At 39.1% G+C, this 26666-nt stretch overlaps 1 protein-coding gene across 3 annotated transcripts in view; it reads left to right on the plus strand.

Moving 5' to 3' along the window:
• NRIP1 (nuclear receptor interacting protein 1) overlaps window positions 1-26666 on the plus strand; it is a 121775-nt gene that overhangs the window by 82701 nt on the left and 12408 nt on the right. For all 3 annotated transcript variants that reach the window (XM_089512173.1, XM_089512174.1, XM_089512172.1), the window contains exon 3: window positions 16390-16535. The gene's annotated coding sequence lies outside the window, so the exon portion shown is untranslated. The remainder of the gene's footprint in view (window positions 1-16389; window positions 16536-26666) is intronic.

Raw genomic sequence — 26666 nt, forward strand, 5'->3', positions numbered from 1 at the left:
AGCTTCACCCCATAGATGACAGAACTAGGTATATGGGAAAGATGATGGGATAGTAAACATGAGAAAGGAAAATCATACCTTGACAGTGTAAAAAGCTTAATGTGCCTAATAACCATGCATACAAATAGTGACTGTTTTATATATGTTAATATGAATTTTAAAATAACACATAGTATAAATTCTAACATATGATTTTATTCTGACATACTATATTTTGTTTAAAAATATATGGCTGGAATTCACTATTGCAGTTATGGATGCACACCCTAAAGATATGCATCCCTAACTGAACTGTATTTACAGTTCTAATATGTTTGCAATCATAATGGTGGCAGTTTTGCAGCCATCCAAAAGTTGACCTAGCCAGTATATCCAGTGATGAATAATGCTGAGACTTGCAGTCCAACAAATTGGAGGGCTTTATAATTCCTCTTCCTGGTGTAATAACTGTCTAGGTGAAGTAAATATCATTGTAGTATCTCAGTATAGTATATATGTTATCTGTTGCATAGCTAACTGTAATATTAAATTGAATTAAAATGAATATGGGGATGTTACCAGTTTTAAAGTGTAGATTACATCCTTAGGTCCCATACCTAATCACAAAGGAAAGCAGGAGGATGCCTGTGACTGTCAGAGGGCTCCATCCTACAAAAAGGACTCACTTTCAAAATGTATTAAAAATGGTACTCACTTTAAAATGTATTAAGCACCTCTCAGGGGTTTTAGTATATTACAGTGCAATGTGATATTAAAGTAAAAAATACCTGTGGAATTTATGAACAACAGGAATAATGATAAATAAAGAACAAAAATGTCTCAACTCAAGGAAAGGGGAAAGATAACAGGTCTTTCTTGTTTTTCCTCAAGTCTGGAGTATTTGCTGATTCTGGAGCCACTGCAGAGAAGATGCTTTTCTTACTTGCCAGTTTAACTGCCTTCAATTGCGATACTTTGTAGTTTCACAATTTTGCCTTCTATGGCCTTTCAATAGGGAAAGTGTAGCTCTCTATATGTGGTAAGATTTTAACTTTTGTATCCCCTCACTGTTTGTTCTTGCAAACTTGGGCTGATGCAGTAATATCAGCTTGAGCATCCCTGCTTTGGATAGTTTTCCCCTTCCCACTAAGAAGGTAGAAGTGTGTGTGTGTGTGTGTGTGTGTGTGTGTATTCCTAGTCATCTAGAGTTGTTCTCAAGGCTTTTTTTCATGTGGGCAATTCACACAGAGTGAAATTGTTTTTAGAAATCTTACCTATGTGTATCTATTTGTATCTTACATATGTGTCTCTATATATGCAGAAAACATATCCGGGGTAACCATGTTGTCCATATAGTAAAGTAAAATAACATCCAAAATCCACATACATGTTGCAGTATAAATATTGCAAGCATGTATATTGTGCATTTTGGTTGGTCCAATAAAGATATCACTGTTTTGTGGATTTTGGGTGTTACTGTAGTTTGTATATGATATACTTGTATGGTATGTTATATGGCCTGCAGGAGATGGCATTTAAACTCAAGCACATAAGAAACTGCTTAAAGTTATTTCCACTGGGAACAGAGCTTGGTAGAAGTGTGTAGCTGTATATACACTGTGTAAGATGGAGCCAGCTTTCTATTATCTCATCATCATTGCAGCAGTCAGCAGTTATTTTGCTAGAAAGTACCTCTATGGCAATTGGTTGAATGCATACTTGATCTAATTGCATAATTGTCTATCTATTGGCTGAGCAATTCCTATGCTTTAAAATACTTTTTATTTAGCTAACAAAGGTTCCCTCCCCTCTTAATTGGCTTTCTAATATTGACACAGGATATCAAACAACTGAGTTAACAGTACACTGTTCAGTCTAAAATCTAATTCAGGGAAGTATGGCTTTGTTGTTGTTAACTGCCCTCAAGTCAACCATGACTTATGGTGACCCTGTGGATGAGGCATCTCCAAGATCCCCTGTCCTCAGCTGCTCTGCTCTGGTCCTGTAAATTAATTGAGTCCAGCCATCTGGCATGCATCTCTTTCTGCTGCTTGCTGCCTTCTCTAGCGTTATTGCCCTTTAGTGAGTCATACCTTCTCATGATGTGGTCAAAGTAGGATAGCCTCAGTTTCATCACCTTGGCTTCCAGGGAGAGTTCAGGCTTGATCTGTTCTAGAACCATTTGTTTGTCTTTTTTGTCCCTTCACAGTATCCTCAGCACTCTCCTCCAGCACCACATCTCAAATGAGTTGATTTTTTTCTGTCCAATTCTGGTGCTAGGGGAATAGAATGGATTGCACTATCCTAACTTTATGTTCAGTTATATATCTTTACACTTTAGGATTTTTTCTAGTTCTTTGATGGCTGCCCTTCCCATTCCTAGTCGTCTTCTTGTTCACTGCAGCCACCATTCAGATTAGTGTTTGATCCAAGGTACAGGATTTCTTCATTATCTAGGTTATCCTCCATTGTTATCAGTTTTGTTTTCTTTATGTTCAGCATTAACCTTTTCTTTGCACTTTTTTTTACCTTCCTCAGTAATTGTTCAAAGGCTGTCATGTTTTCTGCTAAGAGTATGATGTCATCTGCATATCTTCGATTGATGATGTTCTTTTCTCCTATCATCACTCCTTCATCTGAGTCTAACCCTGCTCTTCGTATGATATTTTCTGTATGCAGTTTGACCAAGCAGGATGACCGAATGCAACCTTATCTGACCCCTTTGCCCATTGAGAACCATTCTGTTTCTCGATATTCTGTTCTAATAGTAGCCTCTAGTCCTAAATACAAATTTATCTTCAGGACTATCAAATGTAGTGGCACTCCCATGTCTTTACGGGCATTCCATAGTTTTTTGAGATGTGTGTAGTCAAAGACTTTGCTGTAGTCTATAAAGCACATGCTGATCTTCTTCTACTTACGAGATTTTATGAGTAGCTGGAAAGTATGGGAATTCAGAAATTTATTTTGGGTGTACCCAAAGGCTTGGGCACACTTAATGAACACTGACCTTTTTATTTGACCAACAGACCTTACATCTATTAGCAAACTGATTCTGAAAGTCCCATTACTTTGAGAAAGGATTTGACACAAGGTGTTTGTTAAAGAAGCGTTAAAGAAGCATATAGTCAAAGTGATGTGGCTGTTTGTGTGTAACTATAGGATATTTCACATTTTCAATCTGAATTGAAGTTTTGGTATCATTGCTCAGAAAGTTTCCAGTATTTGGATTCAGTATCAATATAAGTAATTTGTGACTTCAGTGACTGGAAATTCTGTTTGCGAGTTGGAGCCAAGTACTTGACAATGTAAATACAGAAAACTGCACTTGACTTCCTTTTCTTCCACCCTCCCATTCCCCCCCCCCAAAAAAAAGCAGGAAACATACATAAAGAAAATGATGGAGATTCAGAGCAAGAAGATGTATAAATAAAAACGAATAGGCACTATGATCGCTGTACCTCCTTGCCCTTGCCCGAGGTGTAGTATGCCCTTAACAGTATGTAAGACCTGGGCTCACCTGCTAATAATTTATAATTTACTGTCCTAATTCATCGATTTGTTACCACTAATTGTACTTCATTTACTTCTGTGTAGTTTCCAGTACCTAAAGGGTTGAAAGGTTGCTGTAATTGGCACCCGCAGCTGCTCTTTCTTTTGACAGGGGATAATTTTGCAGCCTATGCTTTGTGTGACAGCTGCCTAATTGGGCATTCTCCCCTTGTAGCGAGCCTGCCTCCTCCAGCCTCCCTGCTGACAAATGGTGGTGGATTATAGATGAGGACATGCTGACCCATTCGACCTTGCTGAGACAGCGGGGAGGGGCCTCCTGCTACTTCAGGGAAGCTTTGGGTCATTTAAAGGACAAGGTCATGAGCCAGGTGGGGAAATGACATGATATCACATGACAGTAGCCTGATGACACGGTCAGTATGTCAAGGACAAACTGATCGGTATTGATTATGTTTCTCTCTTTTATGATTCGGCCGTGAAAGCCCTGATATTTCAAAAGTATTTTGCCAATTTACAGGAGATGAAATGCCAAGTGGTGCAATGAGCTTCCCCCCCACCCCACCCCCTCTTTCCTTCCTTCCAAATGCAGGTCACACATGTAATAAAGCTGTGTTGATAATGATTCAGATTCTCAATCTCATTACCTAGGAAATGCTACAGCTTCTGATAAACTAAGGACTCAGGCAAATTACTTCTACTCAGTTTCAGTACAACCTTTTAACATCTTATGTTCAGGTTTACAAAGATATTGCCCAATTTGTACAACTCTGTAGTGATGTATTATAATTTTATGAGTAAAGGAAAATAAGTTTAACTCTGCTAAAAAAAAAAATCAAAGCACTTTGCCTAACTTTACAGGCCTAAATAAATAAATAAATAAAAAGTGGGGGGGGGGGGAGAGCAGCTGCTTCTTGTTTATAGTAAATAGGCTTGTGGAAAGGTGACAGAATTTTACAAGTGTTCTGAATCTGGCTCTCTTATGCTGATAAACATTAATGACAGCATAATTGATACAATATTTTGTTTGCATGTCATCATATGGTGGCCCTGTGAATTTCATAGAGTTTTCTTAGTACTGACACTATTAAATGGTTTGGAATATTTTGTAAATCATTTGATGTAGATGTTTTGGTCCTTTTTTTGCTTTCCCTAAAAATATTTACTTCCCACTCTTCCAAATACATTAAGAGTGCAAGCTTACATATGCCTTCTCAGAAGTAAACCCCTGGGGACTTACTCCCAAGTGGATGGATAGGAAATTTCAGCTTAAGTCAGTTCTAATGTTAAGAGCATGATTTAATTTTTGCTCTTGAATAATTATGCTAAACACACATTTTTGTTCTGTTTCAAACTATCAAACCATTTGGTACAGCAACAACAACAACAAAAAACACACTTCACTCTCATTTTGGTGAAAAGAGAATCACTGTTGGGTGTTCCTGTATCTAAATGCAAGCATCTCACTAGGAAGTAATTTTATTTCCCCGAGGTAAAGAGCCATCAATAGTAAAGTATGATGAATTAGTTCTCTCAAGTAAGTGTGTGTGTGTGTGTGTGTGTATACACGCTCTGACCTTGCTGTGCATGTGTTCGCTACTCTGAGTGCTTGAATCGAGCTTGGTGGAAGCTTAATCCTTTGCCCTTGTACACGTATACTTGATTAGTAGTTGTGGTTATCTCAGCAGAAGACATTCCGCCCTCCTCCTGGTATTGGTTGGGACCTAGGCATTGGGGAGTAAAGTCGAAGGAGAAAGAAAAGAGATTTTGCATTAGTATTCTATGAAAGCCTTACTGTCTGCAGAACAAATTGATTGCTACAGTGTACCTGTGCTTGGCACCACTGCTGTGAAAGAAAGGTATGGTTGTAATCTGTTTTATTGTATTACCTATTGTCACACTCCAGGAATATTTAGCATTAAGCTTTCTCTTTGCACGTGCTATATGTCTCAGGAAAGAAATGAAATGAAGAAATGAAAGCAAGAGACTATTGGGGCTGTATCTTTGCTCACTATAGTAAACTATGTAAGCAGTTCTAATGAGGTTCAATTTCCCCCCCTGTATACTCCACTAGTAGCAAAAATGGAATGCTAATGAAAGGCTGTGTGAAGTGTTCAGTGACACAGATGTTATTGTTTTGCAACATGCCTAGATGGATGGAATTGCAAGTAATTTGTAAGTTTTTAACAGCCAGATGATTAGGGGAATTCTTTGGATGTGAACAATGTGTTTCGTTGATCCACTTAACATTTTCTGCCCTTCACTGCACTGCTACACTACACTGTACTGCATGGAGAATTAAATTAAAGGAAGATGCTCACAAACGGTTGATTCTGTATGCTTTCATATTCTGAAGAGGTTTTGTTTTTTCACAAGAAAATAATCCTCTCTCTAGGTATAAAATACAGGTGGCCAGCTTTTTAAATTCCTCTTAACTTTCACTTGGCACAACAATTTTCTGTAATTTTTACAACATGTTTTGTTGGTATTTCTTTTCTCAAGTCAGCAACAGACTTCAGCAGTTAATCATGCAGGATATATTTTAATGTTTTTCTTAGTTTTCTGCTGATGTCAGTTGTCTATGTGACAGGAAGTGTACAGCTCTGTATTAAAGATTCGGGCTGTTTCATAGTGGTCTGCACAGAGTGCCTGAGATTGCTGAAGTTGTGTTTGTAATTATTCAGATGTTTGCTTTTGGCTATGTTAAAGCATTTGAATTATTTCAAACCTGGTAATACAGAAAGTCTCAGCCAATTAAGATGCTGGACAGTTGCTAATGTGTAATGCTTCTGCAATGCATTTCAACTTCTAGAGAACTCACACTAACAGCTTAATAAGGAAATGAAAGTATGTTAAAACATTTATAGTGCAATCCTGCATATGTGTACTCAGATGTAAACTCACTGAATTCATTGAACTTGCTCTCAGGTAAACATTTATAGGGTTGTTGCTATAAGTTATCAGAAGTGTTTGGCAAAATGGACATGGATATTAAGCAGTTTGTCTTGAAAGAAATCCAGGAGGATGAATGAAAGCTATAGACAAAGAACATGACTGTTAAGATGCACCAATGGCCTTGTACTTTCAAATCAATGTTTTATAAATGTGTGTAGAGTACTTTTGCAGAATAAGGACATATATAATTAGAATGTTTGAATGTGACCTTTGTGAACAGATAATTGGTATTTTACATTAAAAATATTAACAACATAAGAGTAAGAAACATAGACATGTTAGAAGATAAATTACAGTATGCCATGCTATAGTAAGATTCAGTACTATTTTTCTTGTGTTTTTAATGTGAATCTAATTTTTTGCCAGTTACTAGGCATTGATATTACCTGGAATATTTATTTATTTTCCATGAACATAGAAAAATAAAACTATATTTCAATATAATTAACTTTCTTTCACGTGAAATTAAATCCATTAATACAATTAAAGTTGCAAAGAAAATGTGAAAAAGATGCATTATACGTGGCTCAAATCTCTAAGGTTGCTGAGTAATTCCAAATCACACTCCAACATACATGTGTTTCTGTTGTTTTAGACCTCTTGTAGCCACTTTCTAAGGACACATGAATACAGCTTTAATAGAAAAAGAAATCAGAAGTAGTAACATTTTAAAAATTCAGACCATAGGAACAATAATGAGTAAATTTATTATCTGTTGGGGCAGGGTTGTGTGTATAATTCATATTTATTGGTTTTTTAAATCTTCGTTTCTTGTTGGCATCTTTTAAAACCAGAATTTTGGCAGAAATCTCATTTCCCTTTAGTCAGGAACTTATGTCTAGAACAATGGTGTAGAAGAGACTGCTTAGTATAGATGGCTCATTCATAGTCTTAGATAATCTAAGAGTAAACTTTTTGGAAAGTAATAGTAAAGTGAAACTTCTAATTTCCCTTGCAACTGCTTCATCCCTCCTAGTTTCTTCAACTATTTTTTTTTTCTTGTTGCCCAGCAGCACTACTTGCTAGTGAATTTTGATGTCTCCTGGAATTTTTATTCTTGCACCAATATCAGCAATATTAGCTTTTGTGTCAATAGACTTGTATACATGGACACTATTTTAAAACATATCTGCCATTTTTATGAACAAAGTATTGACAAAGACTAAACCTGAATCATGCTCTAAAATGTAAACCTGTCGAGGGATTGATGTAATGTGTACCAGAAGGCAGCCAAATGGCATTCAATACCAGCTTTTAATACCAACTTTCCTTGCTGTATGATCCTATGGCTCTGGTGTATATTGAACTATACCATTGGTTCTAAGACCAATTCTAAGAGCCCTGGTAGTGCAGTGGTTAAATGCCTGTACTGCAGCCAAACCGTAAGGTTGCGAATTCAGCACCAGTGAAGGGCTTAAGCTGGACTCAGGCTTGCATCCTTCTGAGGTTGCTAAAATGAGTACCCAGCTTGTTGGGGGCAATTATCTTACACTTTGTAAACCGCTTGGGGAGTGCTTAAGTGCACTGATAAGCGGTATAGAAATGTACTGGCTATAAGTCTAGTCTAACCATCCAGCAGTGTCTACTCTTACAATGACTTCTAGATTTCCAGCAGGGATCTTTGTCCACCCCTGCCCCCCTCTTTCTTTCTTTTTCACCTGGATGCTGAATTGTACTGTTTATACAGGTTGAGTCTCCCTTATTCAGAATTCTGTAATCAGAAATATTCCAAAATTGTCCATTTGGGTGGCTGAGATAGTGCCCCCTTTGCTATCTGATGGTTCAGTATGCACAAACTTTGTTTTGTGCATAACATTATTAAAATATTGTATATAAAATTACCTTCAGGCTATGTGTATATGAAGCAAAAATTGATAGCATGTTTAGACTACGATCCCAGTTCCAAGATACCTTATTATATATATACAAATGTTCTACAATAAAAAAACCCCCTCTGAAATCTAAAACAATTCTGGTCCCAAGCATTTTGGATAAATACTGCCCCAGATTCCCCCCATTAGCTCCACACTCCAGAGCAATGCCAAGAAGGTGTCTACATACACGTCCCACTGTGTGCTTCCATCACTGTCACAAGTTGCTTCCTCTGAGGCCAGAAATGAGGTGGCCAGAGTCTGTCACATGGCCAGGAGAATTACTTACAATAGTGGTTCCAGGTGACACAGTGGGATGCATATATAAACAGCCAACTGGCATCACTGCAGAGTGCACTGGATTTTCCTGCACTCTGCAAGATCCAGAGCAACACAGGTGAAGGATTCACAGTGTTTTATCTCGGGATAGGCTGGATTTGAAGACAGTCCATATGCATATCAGCGTGTAGACAGGTTGCAGTCAGGGTGGGGAGGAAAAACAATGTAATTGACCTGTGTAGACATGCCCTTTGACATTAACAAGCAATGGATTATATTGACAGGAAAAAGAACAGTTTATGAATCAGCTGATGAGAAAGAAAGATTTTGAGCAGACGCTGTTTGTGTAACCAAGAGAGGGAGTCCAAGTGAAATTCTGAATTGGAGACCTGCTCTTTAAAAGTAGGTTGTGCTCATATGGAATAATAATAATTCTATAATATCAAAAGCTATAATGGGAGAAGACCAATATTGGTGTGGATCTTTCCCATATGGTCCTTCCATCCCATTGTGTTTCTGCATACTTACATTTGTGAAAAGGCCTACTTGGTCTGCTTTACAGATACTTTGGTTCTAAGCCCAACAAGTCCAATTTTTACAAGAGACTTTCTAAAGCATACCATATTTTAGAGAAAGGCATAGAACAGGAGTACTCATGAGGATATAAAGGTATACAGCAACATCTTCTTGCAGATGCCATTTCTTTTCTCTGATATCAAACAGATGGTTGAATACTTGTATAAATCAGAAAGTAAAATCTACAATGCAACAAACCAAAGTACAGTGGACCCTTGCCTTACGCGGAGGATCCATTCTGGACACACACACACCGCGTAAAGCGAATTCCACTTGTGCTGGAGCCCCATTCATTTGAATGGGGCTCGTGTATGCGACTGCATGATGGCACACATGCGCCATAGGCGCATGCCCATTCATCTGAATGGGATGTGCCACCCCTTGCACCCTGCACGCTCCCCGTGGCTTGAGCGTGTAAGTGCAAAGCTGCATATAGCGCGCCCACGTATAACGCGGACGCACTGTAGTGGTTTGTACATGTTTAACAGATACTATCAAGATAAATTGGAAAAAAATATTATTTTGAAATATAAAACTTACTGACAAAGAAGTTCCAAATATATGAGATTGTCAGCTGAAATGGTGGCTTAAGGAGCTTGGTGAGCAGAAAAGAACAGAGAATTAGTCTGATCAGGTTCATCATGAGTTTGAGAATCCAATCCCATAGTTCCATGTCCTCTTTAGGGGTGGCTGCTGAGAAGGGTTCATCATTGGCCCTCTTGGAAGAGCAGGCAGGACCTATCCTGATGCTAAGGGTCCATTCACACTACACAGTTATAGTGCTCCATCCCATGTTCATTGCCATGGCAACATCCCATGACATCCTGAGATTTGCAGTTTAGAGAGGCATACTTGAGAATTTTCTGCCAGAGAGTTCTAGTCTAATGCATCACCAAACTACAAACCCTAGGATTGCATAGGATGGAGTCATACCAGTTAAAGTGGTATTATAGTGCTATAATTGTGTAATATGAATGGACTCTAAGTGTCACAAGGACTGGAAGGGCTAGAAAGGATGTATATAACCCTACTCTGTCTCTCCTTCCTTCCCTTTTGTTGTTTATTGGCTGAATGGGAGGATACTGAGTGAGGAGAGTGGACTAGGCCAGTGTCAAACAGCTCATTGAACTACATTTGTGTTTTATCTTTTTTGAGTGAATGAGCAATGTATGCCAGGAATATTTTTTTAATGCAGCATTTCCTCCTCTGTTTCAGTCTTTGAACCTTCATACACAATTTATACCATAATAAAATACTCAGAGTTGTACTTAGCATCCAAACTAGAGGTCACTATTAGAGCTCTGCTGCTTCTAAGGTTTGAAAAGGAGTACCAGAAGCAAGAGACAGTCATCTTAAGGCAGTCCCTTTGATCAGGAGGGATGCTTTGGCAGTAGGTTGGTTGTCTCCACTAATTTTGGGCCTGACAGAAGGCATCAGCTGGTGTGGTCACATGTCTGTCTTCATTCCCTTTTGCTCATATAGGGATGCACACACCCTTTCCCTCCTCACACATGGCAATACATAGACCAAGGAAAGACATACATAACCTGTAAATGGAAGCAGAAACATTTAAAGCCCCTCTCCCTCTTCATCACACAATACCACTGTCCAGCTCATTGGTGCCAGCCTGGTGTAGTAATTTGAGAGTTGTACTATAACTTGAGATCAGGCTTCAGCATTCAAGCATAAAAACCCATTGGGTGACTTTGGGCAAGTCATGCACTCAGCCCCTCTGAAGAAACCTGCCTATGATAGGGTCACCTTAAGTCAGTAATGACGTGGAGGCACACAACAACAGTCAACAACAGTGAGGAAGAAACCTGTCAGCTGTGCAGACTGGAAGGTGTGTGAAGATACTTTTGTCACCATCCCAGTTGTTCTTGAGCTATCTTTTAAAAAGCTGCTTGAGGCGGAGAGCCTGCAGCATGAGGAAGATACCACAAGTCCAGTGTGAATGTGTGATGATAATAATGATAATAACAATAATAATAATAATATTTATTTACTTATCCCATAACAAATGCTGAAGCCCTGGTGGCGTAGTGGTTAAATGCCTGTACTGCAGCCACTCACTCAAAGGTTGCAAATTCAATACCAGCGAAAGGGCTCAAGCTTGATTGACTCAGGTTTGCATCCTTCCGAGTTCACTAAAAGGAGTACCCAGATTGTTGGAGGAAATTAGCTTACAGTTGTAAGCCACTTAGACACTGTTAGTTCAGTAGGAAGCGGTATAAAAATGAGGCTGTTTGTTTTTGTTTGAAGCTTCAGGTTTCAGTGAGCTAGTAGTCAATTTCAGTTGTTAAGGCTGATTATGAAAGACAGTGTCTCTGGTTCACACATTTGGAAATAGTAAAGAGGAACTATGGGCTAAAGCCAGTTTAGCTAATTCCATTCAGAGTAAACCCATTGATTCAATGGGACTTAAGTGCAGACTTAACAAGTCCTATTCATTCAGTAGATTTGCTTTAGCAGAAACTAACAATTGGATATACAGTCAACTCTCCTTTTTCACAAACTTGAGGTCCGTGGTCTTGAATATTCACAGAAGGGCAACCTCTGTTATTTTCAATGGGGCACGTCCCAATGGCGTGTGCCTTGGGTGTACTCGCAGGCACACGCCCCCATTTAAGCCTATGGGGCTTGAATATAGATGAGTCTCCATTTTCGCGGGGGATACACAACAGCCCCCCTGAAAACGGAGGGCCAACTGTAGTCCTGTATATCTCATAACTTGTTCCTATTGGTTCAGCTGCATTTTATTCTTATAATTAGTGAGTGTTTATTTATTTATTTATGGTATTTATACCCTGCCAATTACCCACTTAAGTGTTCATTGTGAGAAATATGTGGCTCTTCAGCAGGTCAGCTTCCATTCCAATGTATTGCATGATTTTTAAAAGGCTTTGGATGTGTCCTCTCTGCAAAATTAAAGCAGTTTGGCACCACTTTAACTGTAATGACTCTGTCCTATAGAATCCTGGAATTTGTAGTTGGTTGAGGCATCATAGCTCTCTGACAGACCAGGCTGACACACCAAGTTATTTTACATAATTGAATGCAAAGGGGTGAAAAACAGACTATTTCAGAAAGAAAAAAGTGATAAGACAGAGGATAATTCTCTGGTAACGAACCTGGGTTTCAAAGTATATAGTTAGGATGACATTGAAGGAGGCACAGTAAAATAGAAAACATTCATCATCATTGGACTGCTTAGTTGAGTACTAAGTATTCTGACCTTGATTCTTTTGGGAGATGGATCATTTCAAAGCCTAAATATAGGGGGAAGTGGTCTCTCAGATAAAGTTACACTTGATTTAGCACTGGGTAAAGTTCTTCTTCTTGCTAAATTTAAAGGGATGTCCTTTTATTAGGGTAAAAATGAAGAATTGCTTCAAATCGTCTCTACTAGGTCTGGACTGAACTCCTTTACTTACTGCATTGCTGGAATTAAGCCCCTCTAACTCAGTGGGGCTTAATTCTCAGTAGAAGTGGGTAGGATTGCACTCTTACTATAATTTATGTATTTCCTTAAATTATTTAAACCAAAGCCTGGATTGGCCACATCAAATTATATGCTGTTCTTTTTAAAATTCTGATAGAAAATAAAATGTTTTTATTAGTTACACTTTTTAACTATGCTTCCAGAATAGTTGGAGTCTGGTCTCAGGGACTGATCTTTGTTAAGTTTTATAAAGTATGACTCACATGATAGTTGCTTTCCATGACTATTTAATCTTTGACCTGGCTTTCCTGAGAAAGCAAACTAGATTGTCAATTAGTGCTAATTAGTATCTAGCATTTTGGGAATAGGGGCAGCATGCCAGCCACGAGTACAAATGAGTGCTTTTTTAAATGTTCAAAATACATATTGGCATCTAAAATTATACATACTGCTATGTATCACTTTTATATTTAGCTGGTTACAGTTCACATAAAATGGGAATACATATAATAGATAAACAATCATTTAGAATTTTCTTATTTTGGCTTTTTTTTACCATTTATCTTTTGATAGCCTGTGTTTGGTTTGTGACTGTAAGTTGTTTAGTGTACAACCAAGTGATCTCAAGTTGGATTTGTCTGTAAAACTTTTCAATTTCATGTATTTTGACACCCAAGGATAGGAAAATGAAATCTTGAATGAACAACCAGAGTATCTCATATACATAATATGGAAAATATGAAGAAATATAAGTTTGTGCAATTGCTTTTAAAGAGACTATTATTGTAAGTGCAGTGTATATAAGTGTATATTTTAGCTTAATATACATGTCAGTCAAAACATAAAAAGGAATGTTGCCGGTTATATTTTGTTGCTGATTATATTTTGATTAAAAAGACTTCCAAGAGGTCTTGAATCATGTCAGGTCTTCAAGAATAATAAGGAGGAAAATAAAACATACTTCGGAGTGTAGTGGAGTCTCCTTCCCTGGAAGTCTTTAAACAGAGGCTTGATGGCCATCCATCGGTGATGCTTTGATTGAGAGTTTCTGCATGGCATGGGGTTGGACTACATGGTCCTTGTAGTCTCTTCCAATTCTATGATTCTATTACCAGATTAATAAGATTTTAAAAATACTGTTTTTAATTAATGTTATGTTCTATTAAGCATACTGAAGGTAAACAGTAAAAAGTATACTAACTGTAATGTTGCTTTGCCATGGTCCAGGATACAAATCCAGACATTTCAATGTGACGTTGAAGACTTTCACAGCTGGAATCCATAGTTTTTGGTGGAGATTTCAGGCTATGTGGCCATGTTCTGAAAGAGTTTATTCCTGAAGATACCAGCCACAGATGCTGGTGAAACATCAGCAATAAACTCTTCCAGAACATGGCCATATAGCCCAAAAAGCCCACAAAAAACAGACACATTAGTTAAATGGTCTTTGGTATCCACTGCGGTTTGGTTCCAGGACCTCCCATGGATACCAAAATCTGTGGTATCAAGTTCCATTAAATGCAATGGCACAGTGAAGTGGTATCCTTTATATAAAATAGCAAAATCAACTTTTGCTCTCTGGAATTTATAACTTTTTGGAATATTTTCAAGCCGTGGATGGTTAAATCCATGGATAAAAGATCCATGGATGTGAAGGGGCCGGTTGCATTAGCGGATACTTTGGAAATAGAGGGATACACTCTTACTTGGTTGTTTTGGGAACTAGCTATAGAATGACTAGAATGATATCCCTTTATAGAATGATACAGAGTTGAAGGAAAATCCCAAGGGACTCTGATGGCCCCATCTTCTGATTCTGAGGAAACAACCTTACTTAGGGGCTGTACAAACGGGCGGCTCCATGCCGCCCATTTTTGCCCTGTGTCTGTGCTGCAACATCCCCACAGATGCACCACAAAAAAAAGAGTGGCTTCTTTTTTGCAATGCCGAAAGCAGGAAGGGGCACTGCCATGACACTACTTCCTGCCAGTGACGTCTAGTTGCTGTACGGCGGCGGCATCATGGTGGCCCCCATATGGATGGGAGGCTGCCATGATACCAGCATCCGTACGTATTAGGGTTCGGGAGCGTGCATTGCTGCGTGCTCCTGAACCTTAAAATCACTGCCGCCATGCCACAAAGCGCTCATGTGTACCGGGCCTTAGACTCTTGGACACAAATGAGACTTCCAAAGAAGTCTCAGAAGCCCACTTTTACTATCCTGCTGGTTTCAGAGTCAGGCAGTGAAGTCACAGTGGTGCCAGGTCACATGCCTTACCAGCAGAGCTATATTCCACAGCAGCTGGCATTGGGAGGCATAATATCTTGTAACTGGTAAATTTTGCCAATTCTCTTTTATACCTGTCCAATTTGGTAGCTGTTACTACATTCTGTGTGATGAATTTCATAGATTAACTACGTACTTTATGAAGATGTATTTCCTTCTCTTTTCCTGTAATCTCCTACTACTCCATTTCATTGGATGGCCCTAAGTTCTATCACCACAAGAGAGGGAAAAATATTCCCTTCACCCATCTTTTAACCATGTGTAACTTTATCCATCTCTTTCATGTTCCTCATTTCCCTCACGTTAGCTTTTTGTCTAAGCTCCAAAGCCTCAAACAGTCTAATCTTTTTGCAAAGAGTAGTAGCCCTTTGGAATTTGATTGCCCTTTTCTTCACTTTTGAAGCTCTGTAGTATATTTTTTGAGGTGTAAAATTATAAAACTACACAGTCTTTCATGTGTTGTCACATGGTAAATTTATATAAAATCATTATGGTATTACCAGTTTTATTTTTTGATTCCTAGTTATCCCTATGCATGCATGGAATTTGCATTTTCACAGTCAGCACCCACTGAGTTCCAATTCTCACTGGCTTTTCCACAAAAATCTTACTTCTCTTTTAGTCATCAGCAATGTAGACCCCTTTAGATGGTATGTCAACTTGGTTTTTTTTGTTTTCTAGATGTGTACTTTTTCTTTATTTGCATTAAACTGCATTTGTCATCTTGCATCTGAAGCTTTTCACTGTAACTTTTTGTTTTAAGCACCATAAATAATTTGCCATCTTGGACACCTCACTGCTCATCCATATCTCCAAATATTTGTGATCTTAGGCTTATTTTTGGGTCCCATAATATGCTGAAATAAGTGCATTGTGTGCCTATTGCCTGCCAAACCCTGCAATCCATCACTGGTTGGGACCACAGATATTCCTTGAACCTGACTCATTGCTTCAAAATAATGATCGTCTGCAGGTATTAGAGGTGGGCAAAAGGGATGTGAATGAAATTAAATAGAAATGGTGGCCCTCTGCAGGTACCAGAAGTGTGTTTTTTTTTGGGGGGGGAGAATAAAATTAAATAAAAATCATCAAGAATATCAATCTGAGTGTAAATCCCTACTTTTATTGTCCCACCAGTACCAGCAGCAGCAAAAGACAGAGCTCAGCTGGAGCTCATATTTTAACAATCATTTTAAAGTTATAAGAGTTATGGCTCTTACAGATTCATTTATGATCAATAAATTGGATTTCTTCTTTATCTTCCACTTGATTAAGCAACAGAGATACACTACAGTCTCCATTTTGTGTTTCCTTACAATTTAGATTACGATTACCTACACTTTGTGTTGAAACCTTACTCCTGTTCATTTAAGGGGAAATGAAGCTAATATCAGTCTTCTGTGAATATTTAATAAGATATTTGTTTGTGAATTCTAAGCATTCAGTTGTCAGAACTGGACATTTATATTTTGTGTCATTTTTTTTTACAGATTACTTGCATTAACACTGCACATCAGCCAGCTCTGAGAAGAAAAAAGTGTATAAACTGCATGATCTGCAATCTGAATCACTGACACTGAATCACAAGCTAAAGAAGCAACACTAGTGCATCAAACTGACTGCAAACAAAAATCAGGTAATTCAAATCCAGTTCACAATGACACCAGAAGATGCAAGCTCTAATGTAAAAATAATAACAGTAGCTACAGGTCCCCTAAGCCACTCAACTGGTCTTGGAATCTGAGGGGAACAGTGAGTCAATCAAGACTGCTTTTCTTGCTTGTTTCTTCTGTTTAGTAAGTTATAATTCAGATATATTTTATGATTTGAATATCCTTTATGCATTACTCAGGGGTTTTGCATATTGACTGTCATGAATGTAGTAAAAAAAAAGTGTTTAGAAACAAGAAAAGGTCTTCCCATGACTGTCCCTGATGAAAGAACAAACTTCATCAATTGATAATTTTCAGAAATCCTCTGTATATAAGTACTTAATGTAAAAACAATAATAATAAGAGAGAATGTATTATTTATTTGAAAAAAAGTCTCGATTCAAATATATCTTCAATTTGGCATTCTTGTAATTCTCCATAGTCTTTATTCTAGTAAATTCCAAATGTTATGGTCAGACAATTCCTTTATTAAAAACAGTCAATTTTCCAAATGATATTGGAAATTATAGAATATTTTGAGTATCTTCATTGAACATCCAATTAAAAAGAGCTGTAGAAACTTACAGGAAAAGAGAAGGAAATACATCATTGTTAAAAGTACTAGGCTTTAGCTTAAAAGAGTGATAACTTTCTTCCCATAAATGTTCCCATTTCAATGGAACATTTTAGGTTTTACATTTTTCTAAGCAGTTCCTTCACAAAAACATTTATTCATTGTACACACTGATTTCTTCAGCGCATAAAATATCCCAAAGAAGATCTGTCTCACAGGAAAATACATGTACCGTACATAATTCAGTGGAAACTGAGGTTTCCTGTGCTAGACATTAATGATTATTAATTTAAAAAATCTGACAACTGCTGTGGAAATCATTTTTTTTAAAAAAAAACTCTGTGTTTATGAAGATGTTATGTGAGAGAGGTGTTTAACCTTAATCCAGGTAAAGTAAAAAATTAGATAACATTTACCTTTATAAGATTTTTTAAATAAAAAAAATTACTAATCAGTCAGCATTTTACTAATGTCGTTACAATGGACTTATCTGGTGTTCATGCAATGATGCACATGTGATCTTTCATGTGTTTACTCAATGGAAAATTTCTGAAGTAACTGTTGTGTTAATTCAATAAACACATAGCTACTGCAACAAACATTTGAATACTCCAAGAGTTGCCAATGAAAAATATATAGTACCCTGTGTGCACAAATAATTTGGAAGAGACCTTTTTTGGATATCAACAATAGAATTTAGGATGGAGGGAACAAATTTATTTTCTTCTTTCTTTCTTTCTTTCTTTCTTTCTTTCTTTCTTTATCTATCTAGACAAAAGGTTATGACAGAACATAACTTCTTATTTCTTTGTCATAAATTATTATTTTCTCTGGCTGGTGCTCCAACATAAATATTGTGCTATATAAAATAAGCACAAGATTTTTTTTTTAAGAAATCAAGAAATGCACTATAAAGAAATGAACTGTATTTTCTGGTAAGTGTACTAAAATCCCTGAAGCTTTGATCAAATGCCAGCTGTTACATCAGTCCTGTTTGTAATCTTGCTTTCTGATCCGTGACCTTGACCTTGTACCAGGTCTGTATGTCAAATCTATTTTTGTGGTACCCAAACCATAGGATTTTTACTGCAACCTTACATGATTGTTTAATAGAATTTAAAAGCTGGAAACAAAAACAAAAAGGCCATCATTTCCACAGTAATTACAATGGAGCTTTAAAGTGCAATTCAATTCAAAGACTTGCATAACTGTTTTTGAAATGCGCCTTCTTTCTTAGTAATGGAATAATACATACTTGCTTTGTTGTCATTTTTTCTCTACATCTCAGTTTTTGGTTATATAGTCAAGTTTGGCTGCAATGTTTTCTATTATAGATTATTATTATTATCATCTTTATTCTATGTATAATTTAATAATAATAATAATAATAATAAATTTTATTTCTATACCACTTTTCCAGAGATCAAAGCGGTGTACACAAAATTTAAAACCAGTTACAAACACATAGATAAAACCAATAACACAATATACAATATACAAATCTAAAACAATCATTCGAAAGGGTGAGGCAGAAGATTAATGGAATCAGAATACACAACTTCATTTTCCAGAGGGGAAGGCTTGACAGAAGAGGAAAGTTTTTAGCCTCTTTTTGAATGTTTCTAGGGGAGTGATCAGGCGGAGTTCCTCAGGAAGATTGTTCCAGATTTGTAGGGCCGCTACTGAAAAGGCCCTCTGGGATTTAGTAGCATATTTAGATGATGGAATTTCTAGCAAGTTCTTCCCGGTTGTTCTGAGTGTGCGGGGCAGATTATATGGGGAGATGCGGTCCCTCAAGTAACTCAGGCCCAAGCCATGTAGGGCTTTATAGGTAATAACCCACACCTTGTATTGTGCTCGGAAGCGAATAGGCAGCCAGTGCAGATCTTTCAGAATAGGTGTTATATGGTCAAACCTGGAAACACCAGTGACCAATCTGGCTGCCATGTTTTGTACTAGCTGAAGCTTCCGGGATTGGTACAAGGGTTGCCCCATGTAGAGCGCATTACAGAAATCTAAGCGAGAGGTTACCAGAGCATGTACCACAGTTTCAAGGTCCTTTTGGCCCAGGTAGGGTCGCAGCTGGCATATCAACTGAAGTTGATAGCAAGCACTTCTGACCGTCGCATCTACTTGAGATGTCAACTGCAGGGACGAATCCAGAAGTACTCCTAGACTGCGAACTTCGTCCTTCAGGGGAAGTGTGACCCCATTCAGGACAGGTGGATAAATTTCCTTCCCCAGGCCTGGGGAACCTATCACCAGTACTTCCGTTTTCTCTGGATTCAGACTGAGTTTGTTTTCCCTCATCCAGCCCATTACCGACTCCAGGCAGGCGTTCAGAGGAGAGACCCCATCCTTAGTCACTGAATCAGTCAGAGACACAGAGAAGCATATTTGAGTGTCATCAGCGTACTGATAAAACTACGCCCCGTGTCTCCGGATGATCTCTCCCAGTGGTTTCATGTAAATGTTAAACAAAGTGGGGGACAAAATAGCTCCCTGAGGGACACCAGATTTGAGTTCCCTCTTAGAGGAGCAAGTGTCCCCCAACTGGAATCTGCCCGAGAGGTAGGATCAGAACCACTGGAGCGCAGTGCCCCCGATACCCAACTCCCTCAGGCGTTCCAGAAGGATACCATGTTCAATGGTATCGAAAGCTGCTGAGATGTCCAAGAGCACCAACAGGGTTGCACTTCCTCTGTCGATAAACAGACGGAGATCATCGACTAAAGTGACCATGGCAGTCTCAACTCCATAACCTGCTTTGAAGCCAGTTTGAAATGGGTCCAGATAATTGGTTTCATCCAAGACAGCTTGGAGTTGGAAGGCAACCGCTCTCTCAATCACCTTACCTAAAAATGGCAATAGTGAAACCGGCCTATAGTTGTTTCTTATCAGGGGGTCCAAGGAGGGTTATTTTTAGCAACGGTTTGACTGTTGCTAATTTTAAACTAGATGGAAATTTACCCTCCCTGAATGATGCATTGATTATGCATTGCAATAATGATCTTACAGCATCACCACCCTGGGCGGTCAGCCAGGAGGGACAGGGATCGAGAGAGCACGTCGTCCTCTTAACGCTTCCAAGAAGCTTGTCCACTTCATCGGTATCAACAAACTCAAAGTGATCCAGTTTAATGGAGTCCACGGAAGCTCTGGAAGCCTCTTCTGTTGTCTCTGTTGAAATGCCAGCGTTGAGATCAACCCTTATCCGAGAGATTTTATCTGCAAAGAAGTTGTTAAAATCGTCACAGCAGGCCTTAGTTGGTTCTAAAATAGGGTTCAGAGCAGGAGGAAGCTGAGTCAGCTCCCTAACCACCCTGAACAGCTCTGCTGGATGTGACTCTGCAGACGCAATACGTGCAGCATAGCAGTTCTTTGCTGCACCTATTGCCACTCCCTAAGACTTCAAAAAAACCTCATGGTCGGATGAGCGCTGGTGTCTGCACCAGCTGCGCTCTAGTCATTGCACGGACCGCTTCAATTCCCAGAGATATTCTGTGTACCAGGGTTTCTTATTAGAAGCGGGCCGGAAAGGACGCTTAGGAGCGATACTGTGTTTAGCTCTGGAGAGATCATTATCCCAGATGTTAGTCAAGGCATCAACAGAATCGCCATGAGATCCAACCATAAACCCCTCTAAGGCTTCTTGGAAACTTTTGGGTTCTATCAGCCTTCGAGGGTGGACCATCCTAATAGGTCCTCCACCCCTGGGGGGGATTTGGATAGTTGCCTTAAGTCGAACCTCAACCAGGAAATGGTCCGTCCATGACAAGGCAGAGGTACTACATACCTCTGCCCACGGATTATCCCAATCCGTACTAAAGACGACATCGAGTGTATTACCTGCACAATGCGTTGGGCCTGAGACTAACTGGGACAGGCCCATGGCCATCATGGAAGCCATGAACTCCCAAGCTGCACCCGTCAGATTTTGTGAGCCGGCCTCGAAAGGGATGTTGAGGTCCCCCAGAACAAGAAGTCTGGGAGACTCCAACACCAGTTCCGAGACCAGCTGTGTCAGCTCAGCTAGGGAGTCTGTTAGCCCATGGGGTGGACGGTAGACCAATAGGATCCCCGGACTGTCCCTACCCTTCAGGGTCAGGTAAATACACTCGATATAGTCTGTTTTCCAGATGGGGTTCCTGGTCAAGGTAAAGGTGTTTTTATGTACTATGGCAACACCCCCCCCCCCGCCCATGTGCCCTGGTCTGCTCCTTAACGGTGTACCCGGCTGGGAGAGCCTGTGCCCACACTGCATTGCTCTCGGCCCCCAGCCAGGTCTCTGTAATGCAAGCCAGGTCACAATTCTTCTCTTCTAAGAGATCTTGAATGATATGGGTCTTGTTCTTAATTGACCTGGCATTGCACAGGAGCAGAGACAGGGTCTGTGGTACGGTTGGATTGACCCTCGGTTCTCTTGGGTTAGCAGGGTGGATGGAAGGCAGGATAGGTATTAAGCATCGATCCTGCCTTCCTCTATGTGATAATTCCACCCTCCTACCACTATATCTCCCCTTGCCCCACACTACTTCACTCTGAGCTCCATGAATTAGATCTAAATTAACATGAAATTAATTAGATCTTTATCACCATATTTATTTATTTATTAAAATTGTTTATTAATAGTTTTCAAAGTAAACTCATACAGACATAGACTTGGACATACATACACACATGAAGAAAAAAAAAATAAAATAAAATACATTATATCAGCTTATATGTGCAGAAAACCATGTTTATCAAGACAAAAAAGTGCAATATCTGAATTTTTTAAAAAGCATCTTGTATAGTGATTACGCTGAGTACAAAAGTAGATCACCACTGTAAAAAGTTTAGCTATTCAGGTTACTGCTTCATAGTTTCAGATACAAAAAATATGCTTTGATAGATGGATTCAAGTTATATGAGTAGGTACAATGGATGTTGTTGTTATTATTGTCTACCTTCAAGCCATTTCCAACTTACGGCAACCCGAGGACAAACCTATCATGGAAAGAATACAGTTATATGAATATACACTGGGCCCTCGATATCCACAGAGGCTCTCCCCATGGATGCCAAAATCTGTGGATGCTCAAGTCTCATTGACCTCAGTGGTGGTGTGACCACTTGACTGCCTGACCATTGGGGACAATGGCATATTGCCTCCTCAACCACCCGAAGCCTACCTTGCCTCTCCTCTCCCTCCAACTCTTTGTCCTTCTTTCACTCGGTGGCTTGGCAAGACCTGGAGGGCAAGAAGTAGAGCAGTGAAGCCTCAGCAGGGCCGGAGCCGAAAAAGACCATGAGGTAATCCAGCCAGGCCCCAGAGCGCCCCCCCCCCCCAAGGAAGCAGCACTTCGGAGCACCACCCTCAGACCTTTCTTCCAATCAGATCTTCCTTCATGGCAAGAGATGCTCGAGGCTCACGGTTCCTGCTGCCCTCATCAGGCCTGACCACATGGGCAGTTGGAGGGGCTCATCCAGGCCTGACGGGGGCAGCAGAAACTGCAACCCTTGGGTGTCCCCTGGGTGGAAGAAAGACCTGGATGGTAGGAGGTTTGAGTGCTGCTTCCTGGGGGGAGGGTGTGCTCTGGGGCCCGGCTGAATGACCTCACAGTCTGTTTCAGGTCCATCTCCACTGAGACTCTGCCACTCCACTTGCTGCCCTCCAGGCCTTGCCATGCTATGAAGTGACAGAAGGACGAGGAGTTGGAGGGGGAGGAGAGGCAAGGTAGGCTTCGGGTGGCTGGGGAGGAGCCCCTTCTCTGAGGGGAGATGTTCCCCGGGCAGTCTCTTCCTCTTCCTCCTCTTCCTCCTCCTCCTTTCTGTTGCCACCTCTTCTTCCTCCTCCTCTTCCCACCTCTACCTCTGTCTCCTCTTCCTCTTTCCTGCCACCTCTTCTTCCTCCCTCCTCCTCCTCTTCCTCTCTTTTGCCCACTGCACTGCAGCATGCTGTGCCTTCTTCCTCTTCCTCTGCAAACCCGCCCCCCCCCCCCATGGGCTTGCCATCTGCAGATGCTCAAATCTGCAGATGGCAGGTCTGCAAATAAGGAGGGCCCACTATGCTTTAATTTCTTCTCTGTTTATTAATTGGGCTTTTTGCTTTGGAAACCAGGATGGATGGATGGATGGATGGACAGACAGACAGACAGACAGACAGACAGACAGTTAAGGAATTAGTGAACTTTTTCTACTACCTTTAAGAAAATGTGATTCGGAACCAATCAGACAGGTTCTGAAAGCAACATAGAGCACATGAGCTATCTCCTGTAACAGATTATAAAATGACATTACATTACAACCAACCCAGAGTCTGTTTGACAGAGAAAGTGCAGCACTGGTAAAACAAGAGGGAAGGAGAGAAAGAAGAATAGCTAAACATGCAATGTAGACAGAGGACCCATTCACATTATACAATTATAGCACTATTATTACCTTTTTAATGGTCATGGTTAGAATCATAGAGTTGGAAGAGACCACAAAAGCCATCCAGTCCAACCCTCTGCCATGCAGGAATACACAATCAAAGCACTCCCAACAGATGGCTGTCCAGCTTCTGCTGAAAAACCTCCCAAAAAGGAGACTCCACCACACACTGAGGGAATGTGTTCAAGTTGTTTCCATCCTGTGGAATCCTGGGATTGGCAATTTAGTGATGGCCATTGAGAATTCTCAGCCAGAGCACTCTAGAGCCTCAGCAACTGCAAACCCCAGGATTCCATAGGATGGCACCATCTCAGTTGAATGAATAATAGTGCTACGATTCTCTTGTAAGAGAATTTTAAATTCTCTTGAGAGACAGCGTAGTATAGTGATTTGAATGCTGGACTATGACTCTGGAGACTCTTGATTCCCAGCTCAGCCAGGTTAAATGCACTGGGTGACCCTGGGCAAGTCACGGGCTTTCAGCCTCAGGGGATGGCAATGGCAAACCACCTCTGAACAAATCTTACCAAGAAAAACCCATGATAGATTCACTTTAGGGTTGCGATCAGTCGTAAATATTTGAACGCACAGAACAACAAAAAACCCCACAACTCCCTAGTTTGAATGGGCCCAGAGTTTTAAACATAATGTCTAGATATTGATGTGAAATTAACTAACAGCAGCCATATAGTAGATTTCTAAGCATGCCTGATCCTTACAAGAAAGTCTAGATAGGACATGTTCCCAGGAAAGTTTACATAGGATTTCTGCATCATAATTCGTAATAATAACAATAATAAAATGAGTGAAGGTGATCAGTCTTCTAAGTATATATCACTGCATATTCTCTTCTCAAATAGTTACCAGACAAGCAATAATTTTCTATTACCAGTGCTTGTGATGAAACTATCACTGAGTTTGATCCAAAATGTGTTTAGCACAATGCCTTTTTTGTTTTCATACCAGGCAGTGTGTTAAAGAAAGGTATGTCGAGAGATAAATGAAGAAAGTGCTAACATCATTTTGCAATAAGGCGCGTGTAATCATGAGCTGGAATGTGGGACGAGTTATTTTTATGTAGAGAGATTCTTCTTAAATCTCTGAAGAATGTGAAATAAGAGATGATGAAGCAGATTCATATTTTACCTTGCATGTTTTTTGTTTAATATTTATTACATTTTATCATTTTCTTTGTGTTTTGTCAAGTGCCTTCAAGTCGTTTCTGACTTATAGTTACCCTAAGGTCATGGGGTTTTCTTGGGAAAAGTTATTCAGAGGAAGTTTGCCTTATTCAGAGGACGTTTGCCATTGACTTCCCCTGAGGCTGAGAGCATGTTACTTGTCCAAAGTAACCCAGTGGATTTGATGGCTGAGCCAGGATTCAGACCCTGGTATCCAGAGTTGTAGTCCAAAACTGAAACATTACACCATGCTAGCTTTCTTTCTGTATGTATACTAGTCATAAATAACAATACTAGCATTTAGCTTTTGTTCACTACTAAAATTCTTTATTTCTTAATATATAATCTTTATTTCAGTTTCATTAAAATGACATATATACATAACAATACATACATAACAAATACAACATATAACGCATAACAAAACACACAAATAACAAGACATCTATTAGGTCTTAGACTATACAAATTATGACAAAGACAGAACTTCCTAGAGGACAACAAGGCATGCTTATGCCATGCTAAAGACCTTAATACTTCTTTTCCCCTACAGTGGGAGGAAATTAATATCATATGTCTTCATCCAGCATATTTAAATAAATAAATAAAAAAGATAGAGAAAAGGAGAAATATTTATTTCCTTTCTCATAAGTTTTCAACTTCTGTCTATGCTTTGAGTTTACATACTTCTTCAAATAAAATCCCATACTCATACACTCAGCAGGGATTACCAACAGAAATTTGAAGATATATTTCCTTTCTCTATAAAGTTAACTAAAGGACCCCATACCATTTTTGTTTTTTCCCAATCGAGACTTCTAACGTAACAGGTAAGTTTATCCATTTCCATGAACTCTATCAGTTTTAGCAACCAATCTTTCCACGTCGGCTGAGCCGGTCCTTTCCAGTAAGCAGCGTAAGTCATTCTAGCAGCTGAAATCATATAAAATAATAGTTTCCAGTGTTTTTTCTGTAATATATTATCCATCACCATATTTAATAAAGACATTTTAGGATCACAGGCAAAATTAAATTCCAAAATTGATTGCATTTTCCTATGTATCTGTGTCCAATACATTTTTGCGTATTCGCAGGACCACCACATATGGATAAAAGATCTCTGGGTTTTATTACATTTCCAACAGTGAGGATTCTGGTCCTTGTATATTTTAGCTATTTTTCATGGGGTTAAATACCACCTGTTTTGCATCTTGTAGTAATTCTCTCTTATTGACACACATACAGTATATTTCAGGCGTGTATTCCAGTTTTTTTCCCATTGAATCAGTGGTATATTTTCATCTAAGTCCTGTGCCCATTTTACCATGGAAGGCTTAATTGCTTCTTCATACATATTAATTTTCAACAAATATTTATAAAACCTAGCAATTTTCTTAGGTTTTTTATCAAAAATTATTTTATCAAATTCTGACACTGCTAAATCAATACCGACTGTTTTATTATCCAACAGGTTTCTTTCCTTCAGCTGCCGGTACAAGAACCAATTCAGTTTATAACCCTTTTTTTCCAAATGCTCAATAGATTTAAACAAGATTTTATTACTCATACAGTCTTTATCCAAAATATCTTTATATATAATCCAACGATCAGGAAGGATTATATCATTTTTATGAAACGCTTCATTGATTGATACCCAGTAAGGTAGTTTAGGATAAATAATATTTTTATACTTATTCCAGACTTTTAAAAGGGCCCTTCTTATGAAATGCTGCAAGAAATCATTATTAACTTTTGTTTTATCATAGAATAAATATGCGTGGGTTCCAAATAGGTTCCCTGCCATTTCTAGATTCAAAACATATTTATTATCAAGTCTGAACCATTCCCCAAGCCACTCAAAGCAACAAGCTTCAAAATAAATTTTTAAGTTCGGGAGTCCCAATCCACCACGGCTTACCTCATCCTGCATATTTTTAAAGCGAACT

This window comes from Sceloporus occidentalis, unplaced genomic scaffold (genome assembly GCF_023333645.1).
Source record: "Sceloporus occidentalis isolate IW3139 unplaced genomic scaffold, rSceOcc1.0.p SCAF_2, whole genome shotgun sequence".
In the NCBI taxonomy this organism is placed as follows: domain Eukaryota; kingdom Metazoa; phylum Chordata; class Lepidosauria; order Squamata; family Phrynosomatidae; genus Sceloporus; species Sceloporus occidentalis.